The sequence below is a fragment of the Meleagris gallopavo genome, chromosome 3 (assembly GCF_000146605.3).
Source record: "Meleagris gallopavo isolate NT-WF06-2002-E0010 breed Aviagen turkey brand Nicholas breeding stock chromosome 3, Turkey_5.1, whole genome shotgun sequence".
In the NCBI taxonomy this organism is placed as follows: domain Eukaryota; kingdom Metazoa; phylum Chordata; class Aves; order Galliformes; family Phasianidae; genus Meleagris; species Meleagris gallopavo.
The window spans coordinates 19,496,874-19,516,705 of record NC_015013.2 but is presented as its reverse complement, the minus strand read 5'-3'; the positions used below and the strand labels follow the sequence as shown (position 1 = coordinate 19,516,705).

The window sequence follows — 19,832 nt, the reverse complement described above, 5'->3', positions numbered from 1 at the left end:
TCCTCTTCTTGTTCCTAACTGTGAACTGTATGAATATGAAACAGGTATTGTAAATGGTATTATCTAATCAGAAAATTCACAACTCTCAGTCTAGTATAATTTAATATGAGCAATTTAATTCTGAATAATATAACTATATAATAATATAGTTATAAGTAGTAGTACAGCTGAAGTAGCTACAAAATGAAACTAGCCATTTCAAGAAACGTCTCTGTAGCCATTAACTCTCAGATAAGACTGTCATAGAATCAGTGAATCACAAACTGGCTTGTGTTGGAAGGGATCTTAAAGATCATCCAGTTCTAATAACCCTGCCATGGACAGGGATACCAATCACTGGATCAGGCTGCCCAAGGCCCTATCCAACCTGGCCTTGAGCACCTCCAGGGATGGGGCACCCACAGTTTCTCTGAGCAGACCGTGCCAGGGCCTCACTGCTCTCTGAGTAAAAAAAGCCTTCCTAATACCTAGCTTAAATCTCCTCTCTTTAATTTAAAACCGTTCCCTCTTGTACTATCACTATGCAAAAGTTCACTCTCCCTCCTGTTTATAAGATTTCTTTAAGTACTGGAAGGCCACAATGAGGTCTCCTTGGAGCCTTCTCTTTTCCAGGCTGAACAAGCCTAGTTCCCTCAGCATTTCTTCATAAGAAAGGTGCTCCAGCCCTCTGATCATCTTCATGGCCCTCCTGTGAACCTTCTCCAACAGCTTCCTTGTGCTAGGGGCTCCAGGCCTGGATGCAGTATTCTATGTGGAGCCTCACAAGTTCAGTACAGAAGGGAACAATCACTTCTCTTGCCCTGTTGGCCTTTTAATGCACTATGTGTAACCATACTTGATTATTCCAGTTAACATGGGGGCTTGTCCCCAGAATCTTGTTCACTTTGCTAGTAGTACGAAAACTAGATTGAGCTGTGCAGGATTTTGAATTAGTGCTGGTGAGCCTTTGAATTCTCTTGGCTTACTACATCCCTTAGTTTCCCAATGTCTTCTATTTAAAATAATAAAGGCTAATAATCTATAAGACAATTTTACTGATGGGTCATTTTATTTTATTTAAAATCAACTCCATTTTCTCAATTGTTTTCTATGATCGTTTTCTAGTATTTCAGGATTAATCAAAATAATCCAGAATGGCATGCACATTTGCGGTTTTTTTCTTGTCTGGTAAAGAAATCTATTGATAATCGTAACAAATACTGGGCTGTAAAATCACTTTTTGTATCATTATCCAAGAAGATAAAGTTCCAAAGAACTACATAGTCCTCAATCTTACTTACATTCAATAAATCCATTGCATGTCTGAGACTCCTTTTAAAATACTCATAGGGGTTGAAAGGGACGTCTGGAGATGATCTAGTCCAACCTCCTGCTTAATCGGGTCTTGTAGAACAAGTAGCACGAAAAAGTATGGGTGAATAGCCTTCTGTGGCTTGAGCACTTGGTATAAAAAGCAAGTCTGATATAGAGATTTCCTCACTTTTGTATTGCATCCAAACCAAAACAGCAAAATATTTTGTCCCTAATCTTCAGGAACTGCAAACAGTACATGGAAAATGGATTATTGTGGAGGTAGTAAACAAGTGCAATTTTATTTTTCCAAATATATTTCCGTAACAGAAGAAAATCACTGCATGATAGAGGGTGCTGGAGGCCCACTCTGGTGCCTGAATACATGCAATGATGGGCTGTAGGGTCACCAACCAAGTGGTTGTGACATCACTGATAGATGACTGTTACCTCACTAACTCTTGTGTATAAATTTGGGGGACAGCATAGACAAGCATGGGCTTATGTCTGGGCTCAAGCTGAGCATATGTTCAAGAGTTGGAGTACTGAATGAGGCCTCAGTTGGGTGATGTAGTCCTTAATATATGGCTAATGCTTTGTTTGTGTCTTGGGGAAATAGATATTTTTCTGCTATATACAATGCTTACATTCATAAACTCTCCTCTGAAGTTGACGTTTTTTTCAACCCATATCTTCTTGGAGCATTGTATCTTCACAGAAATAGTTCCATATACCTATTTTTGTGCTGCTTATATGAATATATTTGCATGCACAAGAATCACTCAGTCTGTCTGAACATTAATGCCAATGTATCTTGTGTAGAAAGTAAGTATTAATTATGCTGATATGGAATAGTGAATGCTCCATACTGGATTATTATATTGTAACATTGTAAATTAATTCTGCATTACTATGTGATAAAAGAAAATGTTAAAACTCCCATATCATAATGCACATGCTAGAAAGAGCATCTGAAAGACAGACATTTTTGACATTCTGAGCAGCTTTTTACAGTGTAGCAAGCTTGGGCAGTCATGTAGTTTTTGCAAGTACCATGTCTAGCAACATTGATATTTTTTGTGGAATTTGGCTGCAAGCTTGATATGGAAGGCATTCTGTCTGGAATACAAATTTATTCTTCCCTAAAGGTATACTAATTTAAGAAATTCAATTTCATTTCAGCACTTCTCACTGTTTCTTGTTTTGTATTTTTGTATGTGTGTGTGTTTGTAGAATAAATTCAATTAGAACTAAAACTATCGCAAGCTGTTCACAGGGGTCACACTCTGGCAAGCATATTTCTGTAATCCTATTGTTAACAGACATATGTTTCATTTAGGACTGAATAAGATGTCTAATTATTTTGCAGTATGTTCTCTAGTATGTTTCACATTGTCAAAACTAGGAGAGTTATCATTCAATCCTAATTTTTTGACAGGCCTGAGAAAGTCATTTACTATCAATTTCTCTCTCCAATCACATTATTTTCCTCTTAAATTTCTGCTAATGAGTAGGTTTTAATCTAGGGCTTCCCAAAATCTTCTTGAAACTTAAGTGTTTAATTACATTTCTGATTAAATAACTAAATATAGTTTTATTTTTTCTCTAAAAGAATCCTTACTCCAGAGCAATGTAGTATCCTCTTTTTATTATTATTCCATTCTATAGTTATATAATCTTTGTGTGTGTGTGTGTGTTTGTGTTGTATAGCACAAGAAATTGCTATGTCATACCAGTTTTGCAGCATTCTTTGTTTTCTTTTCTCACTTATTTTATTGCACTATTTAGCACTGTAATAAAATTCTTGCTATCTGCTACCACAAAATCTTGGCCTTCTTCTGTTGGATGCCTTGAACTCTCATGAATGCTGTGCTAAAATATGAGATCAACAGCATTCAGTCAAAGACTGAGAACAGTATGCTTTATGCAATCCAGTTTTGTTATTGCAGAAACCATTAGATTACTGACAAAATGCTCTGATAATCAGAAAAAAAGTAACAAAAGATCATGATTCCCTAATCACGCAATCCTGTTACCATTCCTTTCTTCCACTGTAATAAAAACTACTGTAGTATGTTTTGAGATAATGTTTCTATTAATCAGATTTTTTTGTTTGTTTTAAGTTAGATTTAAGTAAAGGTATTTCATTTCAAATATACAACTTCAGGTATTGTTTAAAAGTGACAAGTCAATTCAGAGTGGATATCCCAATTTTTTAATGTGATATGCCCATCTTTAATGCCATCATTTATATTTACAAATACATAAATCTGTTTCTCCCCTTGGAAAAAAAGAAAAAAAAAGTGTGTTTGGTTTTTGAATCTGATTAACAGTGAAAACAGTTGCTGAAATACCTGAAATATGTGGATATTGCTGGGAATGTAAGGATTCACCAGTTCAAACTTGATGTTAGTATAACGGAAAGAAAAAGTCAACAAAATTGCTCAGTATTTCCCTCTTGTGACCAAAGTGGCAGAAACAGCTGTTGTGGAAGTCTGCAATCTAGATGTAATTAACAGGGAAATAGAAGAAACACTTTGGTCATCTTGCAGAGAGCTGCTGCAGATTAGAAGGCTTTGAAGAGGGGCCAGTGTAGTGAATTCAGCCTAGGAAGTGAGAATCATCCCAAGTGAGGTGAGAATGTATGGATGCAGTCTTTGATTATCAATTAAAACAACAACAAAAAGGCTGAACTTGAGAGCCAGAAGAAAATACTTATTTTCTTGCATTACATTTCCCCTCGAAAATGAGAATAAGAGTTCTGTGTAGAAAAGGTTAAGTACTTTGGGGAAAAGTTCCTTAAATAACTCGCATCCTTCTAAACCTTGGACTTTGGCTTCAAATCTATTGCCCATGAAGTTAGAAATCTAAATTGACCGCAGTAGCAAAAAATGGGCAGGGATGAAAGAACACGAATCCTGATCACAGGAAGGCAAAGCGAGTGCTGCATAGTGCCAATAGCCAATATAAACTGAAAAAATCCTTTGTAGGTGCTTATGTTTTCCTGTGCCTGGAGACTGCCATGCATCCATACACCAAAGCAGCAGTTCACTGTTCTTCAAAGTAGCTTATGTGGAAAACAATTTTATCTGCACTAGAAAGGGAAACTTGAGATGAGTGGCAGGAGTAGCATTTCCACAGAGAGTATATGTCAGCTACAAAATGCACCACTGATTTAAAAGAAAAGACTATATTGTTTTATATCAATAAATTGATATGTATGTCAGAGACTCCATCACAGCTACAGTAAAAATGATATAGTGTCTCTCAAACTGTTAAAACTTAAGGCTAGAACAAAACTGAACACAGAAGGTAATGGCAGAAGAGGTGTAAGGAATAGAAAACTCAGAAAATGTGCTTTAAAATTACTCAGAACACAGGAGGAAAAAACACTGGATAAAACTGATGGAAGTTAAAAATGAAAGCTATTGGATACCGATTAAAGAACACGCAGAAAAAAATAAAGCACATTACAAGGGAAAAAAAAGTGTACTTCCACTAGCCACTAATGAAACTACTTGGCTTAGCTAATAACAGATAGGAAAAATGTATGGAAGAGAAAGAGGCTGGAGTCAAGACAGTCTGAAGGATATGATATTTTATCTTTAAAACAGTGGTCAAATTCACATGATGTGTGGTGGTTTTCACCTGTATGAATGAAGGATTTTTTTAATTTTAGCAGATAATATAAACATAGGAAAAATAAGTACATATCTGAAAGTTAGCCAAAGAGAAATGTTAAAGTCAAAGAAAAATATTGCTACATTTAAAAAGAAACTTTTTTAAAAATAAGAGAGATATCGTTCTTCTACATGGGAAGGAAAAAGACCAAAGATCTTATGCAATATTGTAGTACATAGAACGCTAACGATCTGAAAAAAATCTGGTTCAAACAAGAAATTCAAAACAAGATCTTAATATTTTGTCTGCTGAATTCTTACAAGTTAACCATCAGAATAAAGTCTGTGAAGGAAAAATTTCTCATGTTTTCTTCATTTTGGATGAAAATGACTTCCAGAACTGCAGATGGGTATCGCAGAATCACAGAATCGCCAGGGTTGGAAGGGACCTCAAGGATCATAAATCTCCAACCCCTCTGCCACAGGCAGGGCCACCAATCTCCCAGTTTTTTGAGGAAAAGGGAATAATTAAGTGATACGCTCTATAAATTGAAGAATTAAAATATGTATTTCACCTTATGAAGTCTCACCACTTTTAAGAAAATAGCAAATGAGATAGTAGCCTGAGACTAATAGGACAGTAAGAGGTGGCAGGAAAGAAAAGCATTATATTCTACTACTAGGAACAACAAAACTGGCCTTTAAATTCGACCATTCCTACCCACACATTTTGGATTTCCTTTCCTATGCTGCTTTACTAAGTCTTTTAAATTTATCCTATTACCAGTTGTGAAAGTAATAAAACATTCTGTCATGACTCTTCTATATTTTATTCTAGCAAAATGAAAAGCTAAAAATTGTACGCAATTTGTTCATGTCTTTGGGGAAATATAAGCGATGAATGCAAATAAGGATTTTAAATGAGTTCATGTCCTACCTGACCTTTGCTAAAACACACATACTTAGTAATACCAACAGAGCTGATTATCAAATGAATTAGACTTGTCCAAACACTGTTGCATATTTTGCAGTTCCATGTAATTATGAATATCAGATTCATTGCGAGTAGTGACTGATAGAAATAATGCTTATTCTAAACCAAATCCTTTGTCTTAGGCAAATGCATACCTTATCAAGAGAGCATTCTTGTCTTGGGTTGTTTACAGACTAGCAGACCTAAATCCTGGAAAAACTTGTACAGAAGATTAATTTGAAGTGCCTGAGTAGTCATACTGTTCATCAGATTTTGCACTTGGCATCAAAATAAGCAAATACATTTATAATTACAAAATAAAAGTCCACGTAGACAAAACTAATAAGAAAATTGCTACACCTTATATAAGGAAGCAGCCGAATTAAGTTAAGGTTTTTGGGGAATAATATTTCTAGCTAGTTCTTGGAAATCAGAACTGAAATCCCATTGAAAGTAGAAGATGTAGTGGTCTGCAGTGACCAAGGTTTACTTTTCATACAGAATACTTCCTATTTTTCTTGTGTTTTAAACAAAGACAAAATCTTCACAGATTTTCAAATTTTACCAAATTCACTGACTTATTAGTGATGAACTCTTGAGATTTTACAGAGTAATGTAATGGTTCATATTCAGCCAGTAGAAATAAAATGCTGAACGATTAAAAAACAATTAAATTTTTACCTAAGACAAATTCTTCTATGGTATTGGAAATAGCAGGAAGTTAAAAAAAATCTCTTTTTGATTGTCTCTGATAAAGGTAGAGAAAGGCTACTGCACATTGGAGGGAATTTGGTCTTTGAGCAAAAGCCTCTTCTGGAAACATATTTCAGAGTAGTAACTGTACTAGGCCACTTGAAGTGACCTAGTAGCTACTGTAGATGCAATGCCAATGAAGTTACCGCAGCCCTGAGCAAAATCAAGTAGCAATCAAAACTCAGTGTAGAAGTGTACAGAGATCTAGATTCCACCACAAATGTAGGTTGTGTCCTGATACCGACTTGTTGCAGATTTCTGGAAGCAATTATGCAGTAGAGGCTCCCGGCAAAAGCCCTGGGTGGAACGAAGGCCTCCTGAGTACACCACAGACTGCAGATGACTGAATCTCAGCTGGTAATTAACTTACTGTCAAAATCTGATGGCAAACGGACAAAAAGCAGATTATTTCTGCCAAAGAAAGAAGACAGTGGAAGGGATGCAATAGAAGCAGTATTTTCTTTCATCATGTGTGAGGAAAGAATATCACTCACTGGAGGGAGTGTCAGTGAGCACATTTTTTTGCGGCATTACATCCGTAAGCAGTCTTGTTAAGTTTTCCATCATTGTAGTTGGTGTCATATTTGCACTTTCTGTCTCCATCTGATAAGGAACACAGTGATGAGCTAGAAGAATGAAAGGGAAATGTTTTTGACTTATTTACTATAAGTTTGGTAGCTTCTGTAGTTCAATCATTATGAGATCTGAGGAACATGTAATTCTAAAAATTAGAGTAAGCAATCGGTTATGATGAATTAATTTGCCCACAACAAAATCCAAATGTTATTTTTAACTTTTTCATTTTTCTGGTGTTTTTTTCATTCCTTGAAGGAATGGAAAAGACTTCTAAAATATTATTAAAAAGACATGTGAAATCATTGATTGTATAAGATTGGAAGAGACTTCCCAAGGTAATCCAGTCCAACTCTGTGTTCAAAACTAGGCTAATTTAGAGAGCTTTTCTCAGAGCCAATTGAGGTGGCTCTTTTTTTCAGATATGTTTTCTAGAAAAAGCTAGCAAGCAACCAAACAACAACAAAAGCATAAACAAATGAGAAACAATACTTTGTGTCAGGGAGTATATGATATTAATATATGAGGAGAAATGGCAGACAGACATTACCAGAACAAAGTAAAAGACTGACTTTGCCTAAATAAAATACAAGGTTGTACATCATCTGTATGCAAAAGATTATTATGACTTCTGTCAGTGTTTCTGAGGCTTGAGCAGAAACTGTCCTTTCTAAGACTAACTGTGGGGAGGGGGGAGTTGAATATAATGAAGTTTAAAAAAAATAGTAAAAGAGACCTATTTTAATATCCTACTGATCTTCTTGTCATTGCAGAATCATACATTTTGTTCTCTGTTTTTGTGCATAATTTTAAGAAATTGAAAAACTTTCAATAAGCCTAAACTATCTCCAACTTGGAAGATTTTTTTTCTTCCTTCATTTCATATTATCTTAAATTTGCCATTATTTGCATACTTCCTTTTCTTCCTACTTGATGTAGTCAATAGACCAACCATAGGATCATGTATACAGCAAAAGCAGGAAAATATTCATAACGTACAGGGAAAGAGGTTTAGGGAAGTAATTTTGTTTCATTCTTAGTCACACCACTGACTCACATGTTCTGTAAAAATGTTTTGCTTTGTGTAGAATAGTCAAATCTGATGCTTATTTCTTCAGAGACATTGAAATCTTCAACATTATGAAGTTCAGTGTTTGAATATAGCAGTACCATGTCACGTGCTGATTGCCTGATACCTGCATGTGTGGAAAAAGAACAACGGAAACATTTTAAAATGCTTTCAGAGAAAATATTTATTTTGAATGAAAGGTAGCAAGTCACATCACTAGTGAAATACTGTACATTGAAATGTTGTCACCCACACATCTCAGTTCCAGCAATGAGAAGGATGTCACAGAGAAGCCATCCTTCTTTTCTGTGGAGAAGCAGGAAATATGATCAGAATGCTCGGGACTGTTGACAAATTACCTGTAGAGCTGATTATTTATATTTAAGAATCTACTAGGAGTTGTCCTGAGGTTCCAGTGAGCCATCACAGTAGCTGAAAGATAATGTGACACTGTTCATGCAGATTTTACATCTAAAATCACTCAAAGGGAATAATATATCAATGTCCATGAATAACTATACTGGAAATGTGTTGCAGTGGATGCACTGCAGTACTTCGATTCCATTATTGACTTTAGTTTTCTTCATCTAATCCTTCTTTGGGTCTCTTTTAGCTTGTTGCTCACAGGCCTGGCAATGGGAATCACTTTGGTCAGGGAATTACTGTCATTTGCCTTTTGCTTCTGGTTTTTTGAACTGGAGCTTTGTGTCTGGGGTCACTTGGGATTGCTGGTGGGCTACTGTGTGGTGATGATGAAGATCTAAGTGCCAATTCACAGTCAAACTAAAGTGATGAGTGGTGCCAGATAATGAGCTGTGTTAAAATTCTAGAAGAATAATCAGTTGACAGATAAACGTATCTGACAGCAAATTAATGTTTGTTTTCAGCTTCAGTATGCATCTGTCCTTGTATCCCACTACAGTCTCCTCTGAGTGTTGTTTCTTGAGGGAAAAACAACAATAACAACAACAACAAAAGAGAATGCACAAGCTAGTCATATTTCACATTAAAATGAAAGAGAGGAGGTTTAGATTAGGTGTTAGGAGGAAATATTTTACTCAGAGGGTAGAGAGGCACTGTAATGTTGTCCAGAGAATCTGTACGTGTCCCATCCCAGAGGTTTTCAAGGCCAGGTTGGCTGGGGCCCTGGACAGCCTGAAGGGGTAGGTGGTATTCCTGCCACGGCAGGGTTATTAGATCTAGATGATCTTTAGGGTCCCTTCCAACCCAAAAATTCTATAAAAAAAGTAATGATTAAATAAGTACATAAACTACTTAACCTCTTTGAATGATTGCATATGTGCAATAGAAGTAAATCACTACTGTACTCATTTTTAAAGAAGATTTAAAATGGAGAAACTAACTATCCACCAAATTGCAGTAATATTTTAGATCTCTCACAAATGGAATTTTACTATTATCCTACAGAGATCTTCTTAGGAGGCACACTGACACAAGCTCCACATGTTTTAAATAACCTCTTTAATAGCCCTTTATATTGCTAGAGAAATATAGAGTAGCATACAGTGTAACTGCTAAGAAGCAGATACAAGATTAGAACCTGATCCACAGTAAAGACTCCTTCATAATAACTGCCACTGTTGCCACCCTCATCTTTCACTTAATAGCATAGCACCAGCAGGTGCAGGTGATTCCTTGCTAGTGAAGAGAGGGTGCGGTTTCCTTGCAAACAAGTTTCCAGCCCGTGGAATCAGGCAGGGGATGAATGATAGTTATTATTTCAATCTCCTGTATATTACTTTTGCACCTCCATAAGAGAAAAAAGATCTCTGCTTTCTTCTGAATGCTAGTACTACATTGGCACTTGTACATATCTTGCTAAATTGAGGTTTAAGTCCAAATCTATCTTGCTTCTGTGTTTTCTGCAAGGTCATATTCAATGATAGGGAACTGCTGAACTCCTGAGTATTCTAGAGAGAAACATAAGCCTTTGTACCTATTTAGTATGGGCTGTTAGCATCATGACATTCATTTTAGCCCTTCATTTTCTATCTGTTTCTCAGGTGTTGATACAAGGTCAAAGCTCAAATGATACCCTTTTTACTGGCCGAGAGAAAACAGGAATTTGGAAGGATCTCGTACTTGGCCTTTCCTTGTAATATAGTAGGTGTGCTACCCCTAAGTGCTGAGGCTTATGTAAGATATATCAGCTTGGAAGTCCCCTTTGATGTCCTCTAGCATACTCCTGATTTCTTCCCACTAAAGAGAATCCTGTGAATGCTCTGAAATCCTGTAATCCAATCTATTTTTATGACAGTATTCCATCATATGCTAATAATACTTTCAGCTTCAGGATGACAGTTGTTTTCAGATTTCTAACTTGATAATTATGTTGGATTTTTTTATGTCAGATTTTTACAGTTCTTTTATATGTATATATATATATATATACTATTATATATATATATATATATATATATATATATATATATATATATATTTCCTTTTGTGGTTGTCAGTTTTGAAACAGTGTTTTGCAGTTGTAGCATAGGACAACAGGCTAGCTGTTCAGGCACTTTACCAAATAGTTGAACTTTTATCTTTGAAGATACTGCAAAGCTTTGTGTCTAGTTATTGTTCCATATTAAAATGAAATAAAACATCAATAAATGCAGAGTTCCATGGTACAGCTGCCTATACCAGTTGAAATCTGAAGTCCAGATGTTAGCTGAATAAAAGACAAATGAAGGTCTAACATCCCTCTGTTTGGAACTAAATTTGTGTCTCATCTCGTACCAGTCTGCTTAAATGCTTGCAAATTCTGTTGTAAAAAGAACTTGGAAGTGCTCATACATAAGCCCTTAACACTAGATTTCTATATGACAATAGACTTATAATGAATTGTTAATAATATCCCATGCTTAGAATAGAGAAATCTCACTGGAGAATTTGAAACACTATTATAAAGTAAAACTTTGAGATATTTTTCACTAGCTGAGTCTTGAAGATCAAGTGAGAAATACTTAAATTCTGAAAATTCAATTAGAATGAAAACATTTGAGTGGAATAAGCAGTATTTAATGCAAATCCATGCAAATGACACTCCAGTTTGTTTTCGTGTTTCATATTTGGAAGATCTTTATTATTTTAATTTTATTGTATTTTATGATATGCCAGTCAATAATAGAAGAACATGATAGCTTATTATTCCTGCCTCTGCAATAAGGAGGAGTTGTTCTGACTCCCATGGAATTATTGAGTTGGTTCCAAACAGTGCACACTCCACATATTCTGTGCTATCTTCTTCTTTTAAAATTTTTAGGAGAAATAGCTAGCTGTCAGACAAAATTTCATCTGACAATGTTTAGTTTTCAGTGGATTTTGAGCAAGGCATTCCCATTTCTCTGATTATTTGGCAGCAAAAAACCTATGTATAGATCTTCACTAAAAGTGTGAGGATTTTCAAGTGACTTAATTTAGAGGAGTTTTATTAGACTTGTCTTTCATTATGTTTTCTTACATTTATTCGCTGCTGTTTATAAATTGCTAAACTGTGGCAACACTTAGGGAAATTCTGTTACTACTTCAGAGTTGTCTGCTAAACTGACACATGGAAATACTCACAAATTACAGTTGCAAAGGGTGTGGTAGGCAAGGATATTTTTATAATCAGACACAGCAGCATATGGACAAATGTGGCTACAGCCTGGGGCTGGCTGGGGCCAGAGCTGTCCAGACAAGGCAGTGGCAACAAAGCAGGTGCTGGCTTAAGCCAGGAAGTGGGGATGCTGAAGACTCATCATGCCCAACACTAAGGTTCTGTTCACAGAAAAGGTTATGTTTAATCTGCTTTTGTTTTACAGTCAAATTTTGTTGATCTAATGTAGCTTGTAGGAGTGCAAGTTCTCTGCTCTAGTGCAAAACCATTCAGCTTGATCCAAGCATCTTTTCAGAAATTGCAATGGAATGCCTCTCATTCTCATGTTTAACTAGAATCACTGTACTTTATTTATTTGCATATTTTCCATAAAGCTAAACCTTGTATATGTGAGGGATATATATTTTGATCACATTAAGCTCAGTTCAGTTGCAATAAGATCAGCTTGGAGTGCCACTTGTGCTACTTATTTTAATGCACAGAATAACAAGAAAAAGGAGGACAACAGTCTTGAAGTGTACTTGTAGAGCAAAGAAGCTTTAAACAACACAGTATTAGCTGCAGCCTATTTTTTTTAATGAATAGCCTACAATGTTGCACTTGATTACCTGTAATTCATATGCATTAGCTTTTCTTAAAACCAAACAGCAAAAAAGTACGGATTGTGCTTTTGCTGGAAGCAGATCTAGATTTTATAATTTGAAAGCCTGGAGTCACCTGTCAATTCTGAGAGCCCCATAAGGAATTCATAACAACATCACTTCAGGGCTGTTTCCTCTTGAGTAGTTTACCTGAATTGGAGCTACTTGGCTGTTCTTCCTGGCATCAACACCATCTCACCATTTGCATTCAACTTGCATCACATCTAGCATAGGAGCTGAAAACCTGTATTTGTTTCCACATGAAAGAGGTCAAATGAGAAATCCTGCAAAGTTAGTCTTATAAAACTAGTGAATCGATTATAACTACTAAAAATTATATTGATGTATACAATTACTTACTGCAAGGAGGCTTATTACTTTTTACTGTATGTAACATAATTGGTAGAACTCTAAATTTATAAGTGTTGATTCCCCAGGTAGATACAAGAAGACACTGAAAATACTACATTACAAACAATATAGTTGCAGAAGGACTTACCTAATTTCTAGTAGGCTAATTATACTTTAAAGGGCAGTGTGTTCCTTTCCTGGCCTTGCAGGAAAGGAGAAACTAAAAACAAAAGAGATTCAGGATCACAGCACAATGCTAGGTTGCCTAAACTGCCCCTCAGACATCAAATCTATGGACTAAGCTTTTCTTGGCATTACAGTTCAGCCCTGTGAAACAAACTACTGTGAAATACTGAAATTCTTTCTAATGTAATGAAATTAAAATCTCAGTTACTGAAGATTCATATTGGCCTAAATATTATGTAAAACAGAATCTTGTTATTCTTATTAAAGAATTATTTATTTATTTAGATTTCATTTTTAATGCAATTATTCATTATACATAATTAAATTAAACTTTGTCAATCTGTACTTACTCCTATATGAAGTTTTCTGTTCTTGCTCTTTTGTTTGTACCGGAATACTTTAGAACACAATTGCCTTGAGACCCTAAGCTATATATGAAATAAAAAATATACTTTATTTTGATAAGCGAAATCATAAAATAATAGCGTTGCAGACACTTCAAAGTAATTTGATTTCCGAATCATATTCCTGGTATCAAAATAAAATAACCACTGATGCAACAAAATATTTAGTAATAACTGAGGATGAGGTACTACAGTGTTTAGAGCATATGCTCTTTCAAAATAAACTAAATACAGGTTACTTTTATGTAGTAAGAAATCTAAAAGAATTTTTTCTTTTGAAGGAATACAACAATAATGTGAAAACACCCCCAGTATAGCACTTGAACCTGAGAGATGATATCAAGTACTATCCAATGAACATGCTGATAGGAAACTTTTAATAAGTTATCTGTGAATGAATTATAATACTTGTACATGGGTTTGTAGGTTAAATACTTTTGAATAAATGCAACAAATATACTGACCCTATAGAGGACTGAGAATTAAAATAGCTCACATACTCACAAAGGAAATGTGACATTTTAACTATCGTAATTTTTTTAAGCGACAATTGATGTCTCAGCTTCTTGATTCAGAGCCTGTTTCAGAAGGTCACTTTTATCCCAGTGATGACGGACAGTATTTTTAAGGACATGTTTATCTAAGGGCAGTTGTTCACATCTCTTTGATGTATAGAGTGATTTAAGCAGGGACTAGAAAATAAATAACAAATACAATCTTGCATGAAATCACGAAATAGGGTCTACCCTGTTAGAAAAGAGAAAATAATATTTGCTGCCTCTCTAGATTCTTGTGTAAAAGACTGTAAAAAGAGGCTTAAAATTTATAATATACTGAGAACTCCATTTCTGGAGGGACTGGGATGTTGTATCTGGAGGTGACGGCATATTTCTGTAACAAAACTGAACAATTTATGACTATTTGGTGATGCGTATCTAAAACAACTCTGCTTGATTCTTTCATTTGAATTTGTGGTACAGGAAGACTGAAATTGAAGACATATATAAGATATCTTAGCATGGCCTAATAACAATACCAAAAACATTTAAATAAATCCAACTTTATTTATTTATTTATTTATTTATTTATTTATTTTCTATCATGTGTAGTGCTTGAATATAACATGCTAATATTTTTGATCATTTGTAGAAACCATTGGGCAGTGGCATAACTTTAAAATGCTTGTCAGAAAGGATGGTACTGTAAATGTGTGCATTAATTCCTGCTCCTGTACACCTCTTTTTTTCTCCCTTACATCCAAAATCAACCATAATTTCAGCTTTAAGTACTTTTTTATCTTATTAGGTCACTACTTTTGGTTAATAGTACTTGAATAGTTCTTAATGATGGCCCTATGCTTAAACAGTAGATGTTTCACATAGAAAATATTTTATGCTGAAGATGGCCCTCTAAAATTATTTTAAATTAAGAGCACAGCAGAACTCTGCAGAGCTTGCCAGCAAAACTTATTGCAAGACATTTTGCAAATTTCATGTAATTACTTAAACTTCCTACAAAGTATATGAAAGTAGATTTCTATCTCTTGAAAGCCATTCCCTTTGATGTTTTTCAATTAGTAGTTAGTGAACTAATTAAGTTTTTGTACGTTCTAAACATGTTACAGATCTAAAATGATTTAGTAACATTGACATTCTTAAGCATGGCCTTATCAAAGTCAATCAAGAAGAATATCTTTTGTATATATATATATAAAAGCTTTATTTGGCTCTTTTTCTTCCCTTTCTGATAGGAAGAATTTGGTAGTTGTATTGGAGGATGAAAATTAGCATGAAATTTGTAGTCAACATAGTTTATAATCTGAAATTTTTGAATCATTTTAGATTCATTTTCCATAATAGCATTTGATTCAAGGAATGTATTTTAACTGTTTATTTGTGGTTCTAGATATAATGTATAATTTCTCTTTTTCAATCTTTAATGTGACATGCTAAACATTTTGGCTTCGAATATTTTTCTTCATCTTTTTTGATTATGTAATTACAACATGCATTTAAGATATAATCTTGTACAAATTGTGATAGTCTTCATTCACTGTTTCAATTCATCATTTCATTCTATTATCAGGTATTTTCATTTGCAGTGTGGATAATTCGTATATTTCCTCAACTAAAACCTGCTACTGTATGCTTTTTTAATTCAAATCTGACAATTTGCTGAAGTAATTGAGCGAGTCTCCTGCAATGGCTTTACTGTGTCATCAGCAAGTTATGGATATAGATCTGCGGATTTCTGAATACAGATGTGAGATTTATGTCTAACCTGGAAACAGAACAGAGACATTCAGCATGGCAACGTAGAGAAAGATAGAGGAACAGTGGAGTATTTACTAATGTCCAGAATCACAGATGGAGTAAATTTAGATAGTACCATTCATATAGATATATAGCAGTTGAGCATTTGAACTTTTAAAAGCTGTGCTAATGCTTGATAAAAATTACTCATAAAACTACATGTTAGTATATTATCAAAACCAGGGAAAAAATTTTTGGGAATGTTTAGAAAGAAAAAAATATATATTTCCCAGACTTTGTTTTCTTGTGCATTAAGTACAAAATAAATAAATAAATAAATAAATAAAATAAAATAAAAATCAATTTGCATCAAATACAAATGTATTTGTAAACTAGATCATCAATATTTTCATGCTTTCTATTTTACTTATGTTTTTTTTATCATATTCCATGGTTATGCAAAAAGGACATATGTGTATATTGGAAACAGGTTTGAAATCTGGAAAAATGTTTTCTGACTCTTTTTGGTTTCTGAATACATGTTACATTTACATTCAACACTGTCTACTAAAACTGTACTCAATGTAACATTAAGTATTTGTACTCCCAACACATTTAAGACTTACAAATTTATGCCATGGAGTGGAAATATGAAAAGTTGGATTTTTTTTCTCTAAGTGGCTGAAGCACTGTTTGAAAGTTTTAAAAAATTAGGGTAAGTGGTTTTAAGAAAGTAATCAAGAAAAATGAGAGAAAGTGAGAAAAATAATAACAATTTGCATAGTATGTAAGTTTTCTTCCTCCTCTGATGTCTTCTAGCTTGACTTCAGCAAAGCTTTTGATACCATCTCCCATGACATCCTGATACTGAAGCTGAGAAAATGTGGGCTAGATAAGCGGACAGTGAGGTGGATGACTCGCCATGCTCAGAGGGTTGTGATCAGTAGTACAGAGTCTGGTTGGAGGCCTGTGACTAGCGCTGTTCGCCAGGGGTTTATGCTGGGTCCAGTCTTGTTTAATTTCTCCATCGACAACCTTGATGAGGGGATAGTATCCACCCTCAGTAAGTACACTGATGATACAAAGATGAGAGGAATGGCTGACACACCTGAAGGCTGTGCTGCCATTCAGCAAAACCTGGACAGACTGTAGAGCTGGATAGCAATAAGCCAGATGAGATTTAACAAAAGCAAGTGTAGAGTCTTGCATCTGGGAAGGAATAACTGCGAATATCAGTACAGATTGGAATATGACCTGCTGGAGAGGAGATCTGTGGAGAAGGGCCGAGGAGTCCTGGTGCATGACAAGTTGACGATGAGCCAGCAGAGTGGCCTGGTGGCCAAGAAGGCCAATGGGATCCTGGGGTGCATTAAAAGGAGTGTGGCAAGCAGGTCAAAGGAGGTGATCCTCCCCTTCTACTCTGCCCTGGGCAGGCCTCATGAGGAGTATTGTATCCAGTTCTGGGCTCCCAGATACAAAAAAGACAGGGATCTCCTGAAGAGAGACGCGGAGGGCCAATATCTGCCTTTGATATTGTGAACCAATATAATAAAACAGGAGCACATTTATTCAGGAAACAAATATATCCAAGTGATGAGTGCACTGCATAGAGTCTTCTGAAACATACTTTAGTTCATCTTTGCTCATCTGTAAAGACTAATTTAATTAGCTTGTGGATTTAACTTCCTTTCTATGTGTTACTTGATAGTTTGTAAATTCTCCCCCTCTTTTGGAATCAACAGGTTATTGCTTTTCAGTTTAGCAATCAGCCATTTGTGAATACTAAGAATAAATGCAAGGTCATCCTACAGCATTAATAAATAAATTAATAAACTACAAAACTGTCCTGTAAATGTGTTGTTTGTTAAGAAAAGCATGTCAGTTCTTAGTACAAAAGCTCAGAGCTAAAGTAATTAGTCAAAAAACCTAGCAGTTTTTTAATGACTCTTCTCCAAATTAAGTATACTCTTATACATGCAGCCTAAGGTTTTTTTCCTAAAGTAGTCTGTGAAGACATCATGTGTTCTACTGTGATATGTTTTTTTACTGCATATTGACAGTCGCTGTAAGACACACAGACAAATTTAGATTTGGCTACTTCTATGACCACCAACATTTTACTGTAATTGAAATGCCTACCACGTTCTAATGAAATAAACATTCTAGCTACACTAACAACAGTATGTCTTGATGTGTCAAAAAGTAATAGTAAATGTGGAAAAATAATACCTGCTGAACCACTGAACAGAACGGCATAGGGTAGATAGGAATAAAGGAAAGGGTGCAGAAAAGATCAGTGTGTATCTTATGCAGAGCAAGTTCATCTTCACCATTTGATTTTCCAATCCACAGATGACTAAACTAGGAATGGTCATGGAAGAAAAAGACGTGATCTGGTCCTAATTCAGTTCACTTGAGAAATACCAAGTGCATGAAAGTAAGCACATTCTTTTATAAAACAAGCTATAATTGCTTTACAGATACAGATAAAAGTATTACAGATACTTTGTATTTTAATAATGGGATCTAGTTGGATCTATTTCAGTTAGTACAACATCTTCTAACTGAACCTCAGAAGGAATTTCAAGTCAGTTTGGCACTGATAATTAAATAGTGAAGCCAAAAAGAGATGTTTTTACTAGAGAAGTTACCCTCAGTAACCTCACTTTTAAATTTATGGCTTGTACTATAAATGTTCTTATTCATATAAAAGTTTCAATTAGAGAAAAGCTTGACTGGTGTTTGAAGCTGAATTTATTACAAATATTATTATTGAAGTTGGACTGCATATAAGCATATGAAAGTGATAAACTAAATTCCAGGGTTTATTTTACTGTACAAGGAGGTTTGGTACTTTTTAGCTGAGAATACTTGAGAGAAGTTTTATAGAAAATGGTTTTACTACCAGGTATTACTAGATCTAAAAGTAGAATCGCATTCTGCAATCTTCAATTCTGCACTGAAATTACCTTCTGGTAGCGTGAAAATCAAAAGTATCAGAAGGTGATACAAGTGAAGAGAACTCCTCTGTTTCCTTCACATTTAGGTATCAGTATATTCCTTAGTGGCAGTAGGCATTTTAGACAGTGAAGTATAAATAAATCAGGACTGTGAGGTATTTTTAAACCTTTTGTGGCTTTTATTTTTCATTTGTTTTAGTTATTTTCATAGTAGGATTTTGGATTAGAATCTGCATTATTTTCCGACTGTCTAAGCAAATAATTTCAGAGAAATATCTTTTTTTTTAACAGTATCTTGGAATACGTCAGAAGCTGAACAATAAAAAATTACTTCCTTTCATTTTTGTTGCTAAGTGCTGTATCTTCACAAAGAAAAAACACAATTTTTGAGCACTGTAGAGTAGCCATAAATTTAGTTCTAGGAAGAAAATAAAGCTTCCTAAATCCTGTTGAAAACAGGATTCTCAACAAAATACTAAAATGAACTCTGTGGAATTTGGTCAATCTGAGAAATCTGGAAACCTGATAATTGAATTAACATACAAATAAATACATATATAAATAAAAAATCAGCCTTGTGTTTTGAAACTTCACAGTCCTCCAGTTTCCTCGTGTATTTTATCTTTCCATGAAGATAGAATATCCAAGTCTGTGAAAATACAAAAATTAAACTATTTTCCTGAGAGATTAGAAGCTGTTGTAATACTTTCCATAAAGAATGGGATGATCAATACAATTTAACAATCTTAAAATGTATTCAGCTGAGAGAAACTCAACATACAAAAAAGAGTAGTGATGGCTCCAGTGGAAGAGCCTTGACAGAGTAAGGTAATGTAACTAGCAAGATTTCTGGATATCTTCAAATTTAATGAATAGCAGTTTTCAAGGTTTATCGAACAGATACATTATTAGACAGCCTATCACATTTAGTTTTAGTAACTGATAAATTTTTTATTATAGAAACATTTAATTTTAATATAATATAATGTAATTTAAGAATACTTGAATATTTTATATACAGTCTAGTCAGAATGTTGTTCTGATGATTTCAGCTGTGGTTAGGTATGAGAGAAGGAATAGTTTTATTATTGTAACATGCTTAGAACCTTGGAGAGACATAAAAGTATGAGTAGACTTATTA

General features: G+C 34.6%; 1 long non-coding RNA gene across 2 annotated transcripts; it reads left to right on the top strand.

Moving 5' to 3' along the window:
- The first annotated feature begins 1,764 nt into the window (after nucleotides 1-1,764).
- On the top strand, nucleotides 1,765-19,199 carry LOC116216498. Of its 2 annotated transcripts, none has more exons than XR_004159367.1 (3): nucleotides 1,765-1,850; nucleotides 18,084-18,168; nucleotides 18,983-19,187. It is a non-coding gene; the product is annotated as an uncharacterized LOC116216498 (long non-coding RNA). The 2 variants fall into 2 exon arrangements; XR_004159368.1 differs by having other exon boundaries at nucleotides 1,766-2,438; nucleotides 18,983-19,199.
- Nucleotides 19,200-19,832: the final 633 nt, after the last annotated feature.